At 28.2% G+C, this 14,729-nt stretch overlaps 1 protein-coding gene across 6 annotated transcripts in view; it reads right to left on the bottom strand.

Annotated features, from left to right (window-relative positions):
- Positions 1 to 14,729, bottom strand: part of LOC122622028 (furin-like protease 1) — a 152,038-nt gene that overhangs the window by 72,452 nt on the left and 64,857 nt on the right. The gene's annotated exons all lie outside the window — the stretch shown is intronic.

The raw sequence follows: 14,729 nt of genomic DNA, 5'->3' as shown, positions 1-14,729 counted from the left end.
CTTTCTGCGGGGCCAGGACCAGCCCACCCACCATGTTTGGCAATAATTCAGAGCAGTCTCCCTTTACCCTTTACCCCTCACCTCTTACCCCTTACCCCTTGGCCCATCTTGCCACCCTTTACCACCCTTTGGCAGCCAAACCACGAAAACTTTGAAAGCCTTTTGGCCGCAGGCTAACAATGTTCGCTTGAACAAACTGTGCCCCCTGAACCTTCTCGCTGGCTACAATCTGCCATCCTTGTGCACTCGAAAATAAACTTTTCGAATCCGAAAGCATATGAAGTAACCCAGCAATTGGGTCAATATTATTGAGCCTTTGAAATATTTTGATTACTACATATAAAAGAAAAAGCGAAACAACTAGGGTCTGTTCAAAATCCGATGCCCTTTACTTCGGTAATTACAACTCCAAATAATATAATAATTATCCTTGTAAACCTTTTCTTAAAGTGTCCAAACTAGGAGGATCCACCGCCGCATCCACAACATTGTCCTGTGGCACAGTTTTACAGCCACTGACGGAGGACGATGACGGTAAATGCAAAAATGCCAGGACGCTGCTGAATGACCAAAACATTCAACCTGCATGTATGGGTGGAATGTGCACACATAGGTTAGAGTGTATGACTGTGTGTGTGGGTGTCCTTTTCGGGAAGGGAGTGTGTGGGGATATGACCGCATTTGATTTTCATCTATGCAGCAGGCCATCCCGTTGCCCCGCTACCCCGGAAAACTGGGCTAAGAACTTTGGTACTTTGTTTAGTTGAATTACGCCAAAGCACATTAAGTTCCCTTGGTGCGCTCTGTTTGTTAAGTGCTTAATGAACTTTGCTAAACATGCTTGGCCAAGGAGTTGACTTAACTTGGCCTTTAAACTTTTCACATCTCACTTTCACTCGACCAACTTGGTCCAAAGTCCTTTCGCATCGCCCGCCCCCATTGCCGTTGAGAGATTTATGGCAATCTCATTTAACCGCCGGCGATTTCATCTTAAGCGCATTCTATTTGCATGCGTTTTGCTGCTTTTCCATAATTAATTAGTTCGCAAATTGCTGTTCACTTGATTCGCCTAAGCTTGAATTATGCATTGAGATGCAGATTTAGCTGGATTTTCCTGGTTAAATGCATTTCCAATTGATGCAAAGTGCGCAGTTAGCTGTAAACATAATCGGAAACTACTAAAATCGATCCTTGGCAACAAAGCAACAAAGCAGAGTTATGCATTATAGATAGCACAATAATCATGCCGGTTTAATTATTTTTCCTTCACATTGAAGTAGATCCCTTGAACCACACAAATCTCACAATTCAACATAAGCATCCCCAGTTACTCTGGATTTACCCCCAGTACTGGCACACCCACTGTGAATACATTTGGCATAACGTGTCTGGGCTAATGTCACACATGCATCATAGCCACAGGACCAACCGAAGCCACAAGGGGAGCGAAAAGCGTGGATAAATGGAAGTTGGTCGTGGGGTGTCCTAGCACTTGACTAAGCTGCAGCTAATTATGCAAATTCATTTAATGCCATTGTTAAAATGATATTTGCCTCAGGGATTTGTCTAGCTGATAGACCACAGCATCTAAATCTCCCCCACTTAAGCACGGATGATTAAGCTCGAAGTTGACTTGCGGAAAAGTTCCTACCTCTTCAATTAAGCTGTGCGGTGTTCGCCGGATTTCATCATTTTGCCTTAGATGGATAACAATTAAACAGACAGAGATATATGAGAAGTGTGAATACGGGTTTATTTAACCAGTGTTGGTAAAAGCTTTGCTATCACCAATGGTAGCAACGCTTATATAAATGTCAGTGGTGGTAAGGGGCGAAAATTTATTTGCCAAAAAAAGAAATCCATTTATTTTAATTGTTTCAAAAGTTTAATCTTAGCTAAAGGGCAATTGGCGCAGATAAACGGCCATATTTCTCTCCTGGTCGTAAGTTATAAATACGAATTAGTCCACTGACTAACTGACAATAATCATAAGGGTAAGGGAATGTGCAAAACAAAATCCGTTTAAGAAAGAGGCCTCTGCAAACATTTCGCATGCAGAGAGGTACAGTTGACCCCGAAAATTTATGAAAGGAGAAGGGCACCATTTTGGGCATATATTAATGAAAACAGAAGCAACGGCAGCCGGGTGGCCCATACAATAAATCTTCTAGTTATTGTTTTTTAACATGCTTTCAGGCGTAAATCCCTTACAATAAAGGTAAGCGGCTGGGTCTCAATTTCGTTCATTTTGGCAGTGCTGTGAGCACACTTTAAACTTATTCCTTTGCTCAAGTGTTCCGGGGGGCCACTCGAGCAATTTCGAGATTGGTTGCCCTAACAACAACAAAAAATACCGAACTGGAGAAAAGAAAAGGTAACCAAGCATTAAATTAAAGACTTTAACAAAGTTTCTCTTTTTTTCGGATTTGAGGGAAGTCGGCTAAACCATCGTTTTGGGTCTGAAGTCCAGGCGTTTCTCGCATTTTAATCGCGTAAACTTTTGCCAGCACTAAGCGTTATTACTATTTTGTTTGCGCTGGGCGGGATTTTTATAAACGATCTACAGGTGGAAACAAAAGTTTAAATGAGCCAAAAGTTTAAGCCGGACTTTGTCGAAAAAGCCAACCTGCACAGTTGCGCAGTGCAATTTAAACTAATGCAAATGAATCATTTTCAGCAGTGCAAGTGCTGAGCAGCATCAATATTTTGGACTGTAGACCACGAACATTCCCTGAAAATTTGGGCGAAACCATTGACAAATTTAGACGCTTCAACCACGGGCAATTATACCTGGTTTATTGTTCCTTTGCAGCAAAATATAAATAATTATCTGCTGTTGACTAATTTTGTCGAAAGACCGAAGCCACAAAACCATTTGCAAGAAACTTGATTTCATTCGCAAAAGGAGGAGCTTAGGAAAAACAGAAAATCAATTTTCGGCCAAAATCCAAAAATCATCATCAAAAATTGGAAAAAAAAATTTTAAAACACAGTTCGATTGGAAATTTAATTACGAATTCAACGAGATATGACATTCCATATTTGGACCAATGATTCTAATGTTCTGATCAAAATACTGATATTTAAATCGCAAAAAAACAAAATCAATTTTCGGCCAAAATCCAAAAATCATCATCAAAAATTAGAAAAAAATTTTTAAAAAATTCATTTTTTTTGGTAAACACAGTTTGATTGGAAATTTAATTACGAATTCAACGAGATATGACATTCCATATTTGGACCAATATTTCGAATGTTCTGATCAAAATACTGATATTTAAATCGCAAAAAAACAGAAAATCAATTTTCGGCCAAAATCCAAAAATCATCATCAAAAATTGGAAAAAAAATTTTAAAAAAATTTATTTTTTTTGGTAAACACAATTCGATTGGAAATTTAATTACGAATTCAACGAGATATGACACTCCATATTTGGACCAATATTTCGAATGTTCTGATCAAAATACTGATATTTAAATCGCAAAAAAACAGAAAATCAATTTTCGGCCAAAATCCAAAAATCATCATCAAAAATTGGAAAAAAAATTGAATATAAACGTAATTTTTTCTGTAAACACAGTTCGATTGTAAATTTAATTACGAATTCAACGAGATATGACATTCGATATTTGGACCAATATTTCGAATGTTCTGATCAAAATACTGATATTTAAATCGCAAAAACACAGAAATTCAATTTTCGGCCAAAATCCAAAAATCATCATCAAAAATTGGAAAACAAAATTTTAAAAAAATTCATTTTTTTTGGTAAACACAGTTTGATTGGAAATTTAATTACGAATTCAACGAGATATGACATTCCATATTTGGACCAATATTTCGAATGTTCTGATCAAAATACTGAAATTTAAATCGCAAAAAAACAGAAAATCAATTTTCGGCCAAAATCCAAATATCATCATCAAAAATTGGAAAACAAAATTTTAAAAAAATTCATTTTTTTTGGTAAACACAGTTTGATTGGAAATTTAATTACGAATTCAACGAGATATGACATTCCATATTTGGACCAATATTTCGAATGTTCTGATCAAAATACTGATATTTAAATCGCAAAAAAACAGAAAATCAATTTTCGGCCAAAATCCAAAAATCATCATCAAAAATTGGAAAAAAAATTTAAAAAAAAAAAAAATCATTTTTTTTGGTAAACACAGTTTGATTGGAAATTTAATTACGAATTCAACGAGATATGACATTCCATATTTGGACCAATATTTCGAATGTTCTGATCAAAATACTGATATTTAAATCGCAAAAAAACAGAAAATCAATTTTCGGCCAAAATCCAAAAATCATCATCAAAAATTGGAAAAAAAATTTTAAAAAATTCATTTTTTTTGGTAAATACAGTTTGATTGGAAATTTAATTACGAATTCAACGATATATGACATTCCATATTTGGACCAATATTTCGAATGTTCTGATCAAAATACTGATATTTAAATCGCAAAAAAACAGAAAATCAATTTTCGGTCAAAATCCAAAAATCATCATCAAAAATTGGAAAACAAAATTTTAAAAAAATTCATTTTTTTTGGTAAACACAGTTTGATTGGAAATTTAATTACGAATTCAACGAGATATGACATTCCATATTTGGACCAATATTTCGAATGTTCTGATCAAAATACTGATATTTAAATCGCAAAAAAACAGAAAATCAATTTTCGGCCAAAATCCAAAAATCATCATCAAAAATTGGAAAAAAAATTTAAAAAAAAAAAAAATCATTTTTTTTGGTAAACACAGTTTGATTGGAAATTTAATTACGAATTCAACGAGATATGACATTCCATATTTGGACCAATATTTCGAATGTTCTGATCAAAATACTGATATTTAAATCGCAAAAAAACAGAAAATCAATTTTCGGCCAAAATCCAAAAATCATCATCAAAAATTGGAAAAAAATTTAAAAAAAAATTAATTTTTTTTGGTAAACACAGTTTGATTGGAAATTTAATTACGAATTCAACGAGATATGACATTCCATATTTGGACCAATATTTTGAATGTTCTGATCAAAATACTAATATTTAAATCGCAAAAAAACAGAAAATCAATTTTCGGCCAAAATCCAAAAATCATCATCAAAAATTGGAAAAAAAATTTTAAAAAAAATTATTTTTTTTTGGTAAACACAGTTCGATTGCAAATTTAATTACGAATTCAACGAGATATGACATTCCATATTTGGACCAATATTTCGAATGTTCTGATCAAAATACTGATATTTAAATCGCAAAAAAACAGAAAATCAATTTTCGGCCAAAATCCAAAAATCATCATCAAAAATTGGAAAAAAATTTAAAAAAAAATTAATTTTTTTTGGTAAACACAGTTTGATTGGAAATTTAATTACGAATTCAACGATATATGACATTCCATATTTGGACCAATATTTCGAATGTTCTGATCAAAATACTGATATTTAAATCGCAAAAAAACAGAAAATCAATTTTCGGTCAAAATCCAAAAATCATCATCAAAAATTGGAAAAAAATTTTAATAAAAATTATTTTTTTTTGGTAAACACAGTTTGATTGGAAATTTAATTACGAATTCAACGAGATATGACCTTCCATATTTGGACCAATATTTCGAATGTTCTGATCAAAATACTGATATTTAAATCGCAAAAAAACAGAAAATCAATTTTCGGCCAAAATCCAAAAATCATCATCAAAAATTGGAAAAAAATTTAAAAAAAAATTAATTTTTTTTGGTAAACACAGTTTGATTGGAAATTTAATTACGAATTCAACGAGATATGACATTCCATATTTGGACCAATATTTTGAATGTTCTGATCAAAATACTAATATTTAAATCGCAAAAAAACAGAAAATCAATTTTCGGCCAAAATCCAAAAATCATCATCAAAAATTGGAAAAAAAATTTTAAAAAAAATTATTTTTTTTTGGTAAACACAGTTCGATTGCAAATTTAATTACGAATTCAACGAGATATGACATTCCATATTTGGACCAATATTTCGAATGTTCTGATCAAAATACTGATATTTAAATCGCAAAAAAACAGAAAATCAATTTTCGGCCAAAATCCAAAAATCATCATCAAAAATTGGAAAAAAATTTAAAAAAAAATTAATTTTTTTTGGTAAACACAGTTTGATTGGAAATTTAATTACGAATTCATAGAGATATGACATTCCATATTTGGACCAATATTTCGAATGTTCTGATCAAAATACTGATATTTAAATCGCAAAAAAACAGAAAATCAATTTTCGGCCAAAATCCAAAAATCATCATCAAAAATTGGAAAAAAATTTAAAAAAAAAATCATTTTTTTTGGTAAACACAGTTTGATTGGAAATTTAATTACGAATTCAACGAGATATGACATTCCATATTTGGACCAATATTTCGAATGTTCTGATCAAAATACTGATATTTAAATCGCAAAAAAACAGAAAATCAATTTTCGGCCAAAATCCAAAAATCATCATCAAAAATTGAAAAAAAATTTTAAAAAAAAATCATTTTTTTTGGTAAACACAGTTTGATTGGAAATTTAATTACGAATTCAACGAGATATGACATTCCATATTTGGACCAATATTTCGAATGTTCTGATCAAAATACTGATATTTAAATCGCAAAAAAACAGAAAATCAATTTTCGGCCAAAATCCAAAAATCATCATCAAAAATTGAAAAAAAATTAAAAAAAAAAATCATTTTTTTTGGTAAATACAGTTCGATTGGAAATTTAATTACGAGTTCAACGAGATATGACATTCCATATTTGGACCAATATTTCAAATGTTCTGATCAAAATACTGAAATTTAAATCGCAAAAAAACAGAAAATCAATTTTCGGCCAAAATCCAAAAATCATCATCAAAAATTGGAAAAAAATTTAAAAAAAAATCATTTTTTTGGTAAACACAGTTCGATTGGAAATTTAATTACGAATTCAACGAGATATGACATTCCATATTTGGACCAATATTTCGAACGTTCTGATCAAAATACTGATATTTAAATCGCAAAAAAACAGAAAATCAATTTTCGGCCAAAATCCAAAAACCATCATCAAAAATTGGAAAAAAAATTTTAAAAAATTCATTTTTTTTTGGTAAACACAGTTTGATTGGAAATTTAATTACGAATTCAACGAGATATGACATTCCATATTTGGACCAATATTTCGAATGTTCTGATCAAAATACTGATATTTAAATCGCAAAAAAACAGAAAATCAATTTTCGGCCAAAATCCAAAAATCATCATCAAAAATTGGAAAAAAATTTAAAAAAAAAATCATTTTTTTTGGTAAACACAGTTTGATTGGAAATTTAATTACGAATTCAACGAGATATGACATTCCATATTTGGACCAATATTTCGAATGTTCTGATCAAAATACTGATATTTAAATCCCAAAATAACAGAAAATCAATTTTCGGCCAAAATCCAAAAATCATCATCAAAAATTGGAAACAAAATTTTAAAAAAATTAATTTTTTTTGGTAAACACAGTTCGATTGGAAATTTAATTACGAATTCAACGAGATATGACATTCCATATTTGGACCAATATTTCGAATGTTCTGATCAAAATACTGATATTTAAATCGCAAAAAAACAGAAAATCAATTTTCGGCCAAAATCCAAAAATCATCATCAAAAATTGGAAAAAATTTTTAAAAAAAATTAATTTTTTTTGGTAAACACAGTTCGATTGGAAATTTAATTACGAATTCAACGAGATATGACATTCCATATTTGGACCAATATTTTGAATGTTCTGATCAAAATACTGATATTTAAATCGCAAAAAAACAGAAAATCAATTTTCGGCCAAAATCCAAAAATCATCATCAAAAATTGGAAAAAAAAATTTTAAAAAAATTAATTTTTTTTGGTAAACACAGTTCGATTCCAAATTTAATTACGAATTCAACGAGATATGACATTCCATATTTGGACCAATATTTCGAATGTTCTGATCAAAATACTGATATTTAAATCGCAAAAAAACAGAAAATCAATTTTCGGCCAAAATCCAAAAATCATCATCAAAAATTGGAAAAAAATTTAAAAAAAAATTAATTTTTTTTGGTAAACACAGTTTGATTGGAAATTTAATTACGAATTCAACGAGATATGACATTCCATATTTGGACCAATATTTCGAATGTTCTGATCAAAATACTGATATTTAAATCGCAAAAAAACAGAAAATCAATTTTCGGCCAAAATCCAAAAATCATCATCAAAAATTGGAAAAAAATTTTAAAAAAAAATCATTTTTTTTGGCAAATACAGTTCGATTGGAAATTTAATTACGAATTCAACGAGATATGACATTCCATATTTGGACCAATATTTCGAATGTTCTGATCAAAATACTGAAATTTAAATCGCAAAAAAACAGAAAATCAATTTTCGCCCAAAATCCAAAAATCATCATCAAAAATTGGAAAAAAATTTAAAAAAAAAAACATTTTTTTTGGTAAACACAGTTTGATTGGAAATTTAATTACGAATTCAACGAGATATGACATTCCATATTTGGACTAATATTTCGAATGTTCTGATCAAAATACTGATATTTAAATCGCAAAAAAACAGAAAATCAATTTTCGGCCAAAATCCAAAAATCATCATCAAAAATTGGAAAAAAAAATTTAAAAAATTCATTTTTTTTGGTGAACACAGTTTGATTGGAAATTTAATTACGAATTCAACGAGATATGACATTCCATATTTGGACCAATATTTCGAATGTTCTGATCAAAATACTGATATTTAAATCGCAAAAAAACAGAAAATCAATTTTCGGCCAAAATCCAAAAATCATCATCAAAAATTGGAAAAAAATTTAAAAAAAAATTATTTTTTTTTTGGTAAACACAGTTCGATTGGAAATTTAATTACGAATTCAACGAGATATGACATTCCATATTTGGACCAATATTTCGAATGTTCTGATCAAAATACTGATATTTAAATCGCAAAAAAACAGAAAATCAATTTTCGGCCAAAATCCAAAAATCATCATCAAAAATTGGAAAAAAATTTAAAAAAAAATTAATTTTTTTTGGTAAACACAGTTCGATTGGAAATTTAATTACGAATTCAACGAGATATGACATTCCATATTTGGACCAATATTTTAAATGTTCTGATCAAAATACTGATATTTAAATCGCAAAAAAACAGAAAATCAATTTTCGGCCAAAATCCAAAAATCATCATCAAAAATTGGAAAAAAAAATTTTAAAAAAATTAATTTTTTTGGTAAACACAGTTCGATTGCAAATTTAATTACGAATTCAACGAGATATGACATTCCATATTTGGACCAATATTTCGAATGTTCTGATCAAAATACTGATATTTAAATCGCAAAAAAACAGAAAATCAATTTTCGGCCAAAATCCAAAAATCATCATCAAAAATTGGAAAAAAAATTTAAAAAAAAAATCATTTTTTTTGGTAAACACAGTTTGATTGGAAATTTAATTACGAATTCAACGAGATATCACATTCCATATTTGGACCAATATTTCGAATGTTCTGATCAAAATACTGCTATTTAAATCGCAAAAAAACAGAAACTCAATTTTCGGCCAAAATCCGAAATTCATCATCAAAAATTGAAAAAAAAATGTTAAAAAAAAAAAATAAATTTTTTTGGTAAACGAATTTTGATTGGAAATTTAATTACGAATTCAGCGAGATATGACATTCCATAATTGGACCAATATTTCGAATGTTCTGATCAAAATACTGCTATTTAAATCGCAAAAAAACAGAAAATCAATTTCCAAAATTTTCAAAATCAAAATCCAAAAATCATCATAAAAAATTGGAAAAAATTTTAAAAAATTCATTTTTTTTGGTAAATACAGTTTGATTGGAAATTTAATTACGAATTCAACGATATATGACATTCCATATTTGGACCAATATTTCCAATGTTCTGATCAAAATACTGATATTTATATCGCAAAAACACAGAAAATCAATTTTCGGACAAAATCCAAAAATCATCATCAAAAATAGGAAAAAATTTGAAAAAAAAGGATTTTTTTTTGTAAACACATTTTGATTGGAAATTTAATTACGAATTCAACGAGATATGACATTCCATATTTGGACCAATATTTTGAATGTTCTGATCAAAATACTGATATTTAAATCGCAAAAACACAGAAAATCAATTTTCGGCCAAAATCCAAAAATCATCATCAAAAATTGGAAAAAATTTGACAAAAAAAAGAATTTTTTTTTGTAAACACAGTTTGATTGGAAATTTAATTACGAATTCAACGAGATATGACATTCCATATTTGGACCAATATTTTGAATGTTCTGATCAAAATACTATATTTAAATCGCAAAAACACAGAAAATCAATTTTCGGACAAAATCCAAAAATCATCATCAAAAATTGGAAAAAATTTGAAAAAAAATTATTTTTTTTGGTAAACACAGTTCGATTGGAAATTTAATTACGAATTCAACGAGATATGACATTCCATATTTGGACCAATATTTCGAATGTTCTGATCAAAATACTGATATTTAAATCGCAAAAAAACAGAAAATCAATTTTCGGCCAAAGTCCAAAAATCATCATCAAAAATTGGAAAAAATTTGAAAAAAAAATTAATTTTTTTTGGTAAACACAGTTTGATTGGAAATTTAATTGCGAATTCAACGAGATATGACATTCCATATTTGGACCAATATTTCGAATGTTCTGATCAAAATACGGATATTTAAATCGCAAAAAAACAGAAAATCAATTTTCGGCCAAAATCCAAAAATCATCATCAAAAATTGGAAAAAATTTGAAAAAAAATACATTTTTTTTGGTAAACACAGTTTGATTGGAAATTTAATTACGAATTCAACGAGATATGACATTCCATATTTGGACCAATATTTCGAATGTTCTGATCAAAATACTGATATTTAAATCGCAAAAAAACAGAAAATCAATTTTCGGCCAAAATCCAAAAATCATCATCAAAAATTGGAAAAAATTTGAAAAAAAATACATTTTTTTTGGTAAACACAGTTTGATTGGAAATTTAATTACGAATTCAACGAGATATGACATTCCATATTTGGACCAATATTTCGAATGTTCTGATCAAAATACTGATATTTAAACCGCAAAAAAACAGAAAATCAATTTTCGGCCAAAATCCAAAAATCATCATCAAAAATTGGAAAAAAATTGAAAAAAAAATACATTTTTTTTGGTAAAACAGTTCGATTGGAAATTTAATTACGAATTCAACGAGATATGACATTCCATATTTGGACCAATATTTCAATGTTCTGATCAAAATACTGAATTTAAATCGCAAAAAAACAGAAAATCAATTTTCGGCCAAAATCCAAAAATCATCATCAAAAATTGGAAAAAAATTTAAAAAAAATCATTTTTTTTGGTAAACACAGTTCGATTGGAAATTTAATTACGAATTCAACGAGATATGACATTCCATATTTGGACCAATATTTCGAAGTTCTGATCAAAATACTGATATTTAAATCGCAAAAAAACAGAAAATCAATTTTCGGCCAAAATCCAAAAACATCATCAAAAATTGGAAAAAAATTTAAAAAATTCATTTTTTTTGGTAAACACAGTTTGATTGGAAATTTAATTACGAATTCAACGAGATATGACATTCCATATTTGGACCAATATTTCGAATGTTCTGATCAAAATACTGATATTTAAATCGCAAAAAAACAGAAAATCAATTTTCGGCCAAAATCCAAAAATCATCATCAAAAATTGGAAAAAAATTTAAAAAAAAATCATTTTTTTTGGTAAACACAGTTTGATTGGAAATTTAATTACGAATTCAACGAGATATGACATTCCATATTTGGACCAATATTTCGAATGTTCTGATCAAAATACTGATATTTAAATCCAAAATAACAGAAAATCAATTTTCGGCCAAAATCCAAAAATCATCATCAAAAATTGGAAAAAAATTTAAAAAAATAATTTTTTTTGGTAAACACAGTTCAATTGGAAATTTAATTACGAATTCAACGAGATATGACATTCCATATTTGGACCAATATTTCGAATGTTCTGATCAAAATACTGATATTTAAATCGCAAAAAAACAGAAAATCAATTTTCGGCCAAAATCCAAAAATCATCATCAAAAATTGGAAAAAAAATTTTAAAAAAATTAATTTTTTTTGGTAAACACAGTTCGATTAAATTTAATTACGAATTCAACGAGATATGACATTCCATATTTGGACCAATATTTCGAATGTTCTGATCAAAATACTGATATCGCAAAAAAACAGAAAATCAATTTTCGGCCAAAATCCAAAAATCATCAACAAAAATTGGAAAAAATTTGAAAAAAAATTAATTTTTTTTGGTAAACACAGTTTGATTGGAAATGTATTTACGAAAACACAGTTCGATCGGAAATTTAATTACGAATTCAACGAGATATGACATTCCATATTTGGAACAATATTTCGAATGTTCTGATCAAAATACTGATATTTAAATCGAAAAAAAACAGAAAATCAATTTTCGGCCAAAATCCAAAAATCATCATCAAAAATTGGAAAAAAATTTTAAAAAATTTCATTTTTTTTGGTAAACACAGTTCGATTGGAAATTTAATTACGAATTCAACGAGATATCATATTCCACATTTGGACCAATATTTCAAATGTTCTGATCAAAATACTGATATTTAAATCGCAAAAAAACAGAAAATCAATTTTCGGCCAAAATCCAAAAATCATCATCAAAAATTGGAAAAAAAATTTAAAAAAATGCATTTTTTTGGTAAACACAGTTCGATTGGAAATTTAATTACGAATTCAACGAGATATGACATTCCATATTTGGACCAATATTTGAATGTTCTGATCAAAATACTGATATTTAAATCGCAAAAAAACAGAAAATCAATTTTCGGCCAAAATCCAAAAATCATCATCAAAAATTGGAAAAAAAATTTAAAAAAATTAATTTTTTTTGGTAAACACAGTTCGATTCCAAATTTAATTACGAATTCAACGAGATATGACATTCCATATTTGGACCAATATTTCGAATGTTCTGATCAAAATACTGATATTTAAATCGCAAAAAAACAGAAAATCAATTTTCGGCCAAAATCCAAAAATCATCATCAAAAATTGGAAAAAAATTTAAAAAAAATTAATTTTTTTTGGTAAACACAGTTGATTGGAAATTTAATTACGAATTCAACGAGATATGACATTCCATATTTGGACTAATATTTCGAATGTTCTGATCAAAATACTGATATTTAAATCGCAAAAAAACAGAAAATCAACTTTCGGCCAAAATCCAAAAATCAACATTAAAAATTGGAAAAAATTTGGAAAAAAAATACATTTTTTTTGGTAAACACAGTTCGATTGGAAATTTAATTACGAATTCAACGAGATATGACATTCCATATTTGGACCAATATTTCAAATGTTCTGATCAAAATACTGATATTTAAATCGCAAAAAAACAGAAAATCAATTTTCGGCCAAAATCCAAAAATCAACATTAAAAATTGGAAAAAATTTGAAAAAAAATACATTTTTTTTGGTAAACACAGTTTGATCGGAAATTTAATTACGAATTCAACGAGATATGACATTCCATATTTGGACTAATATTTCGAATGTTCTGATCAAAATACTGATATTTAAATCGCAAAAAAACAGAAAATCAATTTTCGGCCAAAATCCAAAAATCATCATCAAAAATTGGAAAAAATTTGGAAAAAAATACACTTTTTTGGTGAACACAGTTGATTGGAAATTGAATTACGAATTTAACGAGATATGACATTCCATAATTGGACCAGTATTTTGAATGTTCTGATCAAAATACTGATATTTAAATCGCAAAAAAACAGAAAATCAATTTTCGGCCAAAATTCAAAAATCATCATCAAAAATTGAAAAAAAATTTGAATAAAAAATAATTTTTTTTTGGTAAACACAGTTCGATTGGAAATTTAATTACGAATTTAACGAGATATGACATTCCATAATTGGACCAGTATTTCGAATGTTCTGATCAAAATACTGATATTTAAATCGCAAAAAAACAGAAAATCAATTTTCGGCCAAAATTCAAAAATCATCATCAAAAATTGGAATAAAATTTGAAAAAAAATTAGTTTTTTTTGGTAAACACAGTTCGATTGGAAATTTAATTACGAATTTAACGAGATATGACATTCCATAATTGGACCAGTATTTCGAATGTTCTGATCAAAATACTGATATTTAAATCGCAAAAAAACAGAAAATCAATTTTCGGCCAAAATCCAAAAGTCATCATAAAAAATTGGAAAAAATTTGAAAACAAAATTAATTTTTTTTTGGTAAACACAGTTCGATTGGAAATTTAATTACGAATTCAACGAGATATGACATTCCATATTTGAACCAATATTTCGAATGTTCTGATAAAAATACTGATATTTAAATCGCAAAAAAAAACAGAAAATCAATTTTCGGCCAAAATCCAAAAATCATCATCAAAAATTGGAAAAAAATTTAAAAAAAAATAATTTTTTTTGGTAAATACAGTTTGATTGGAAATTTAATTACGAATTCAACGAGATATGACATTCCATATTTGGACCAATATTTCGAATGTTCTGATCAAAATACTGATATTTAAATCG

Source organism: Drosophila teissieri, chromosome 3R (assembly GCF_016746235.2).
Source record: "Drosophila teissieri strain GT53w chromosome 3R, Prin_Dtei_1.1, whole genome shotgun sequence".
NCBI classification, from domain to species: Eukaryota; Metazoa; Arthropoda; class Insecta; order Diptera; family Drosophilidae; genus Drosophila; species Drosophila teissieri.
This window is presented reverse-complemented; position numbering and strand designations above follow the sequence as displayed.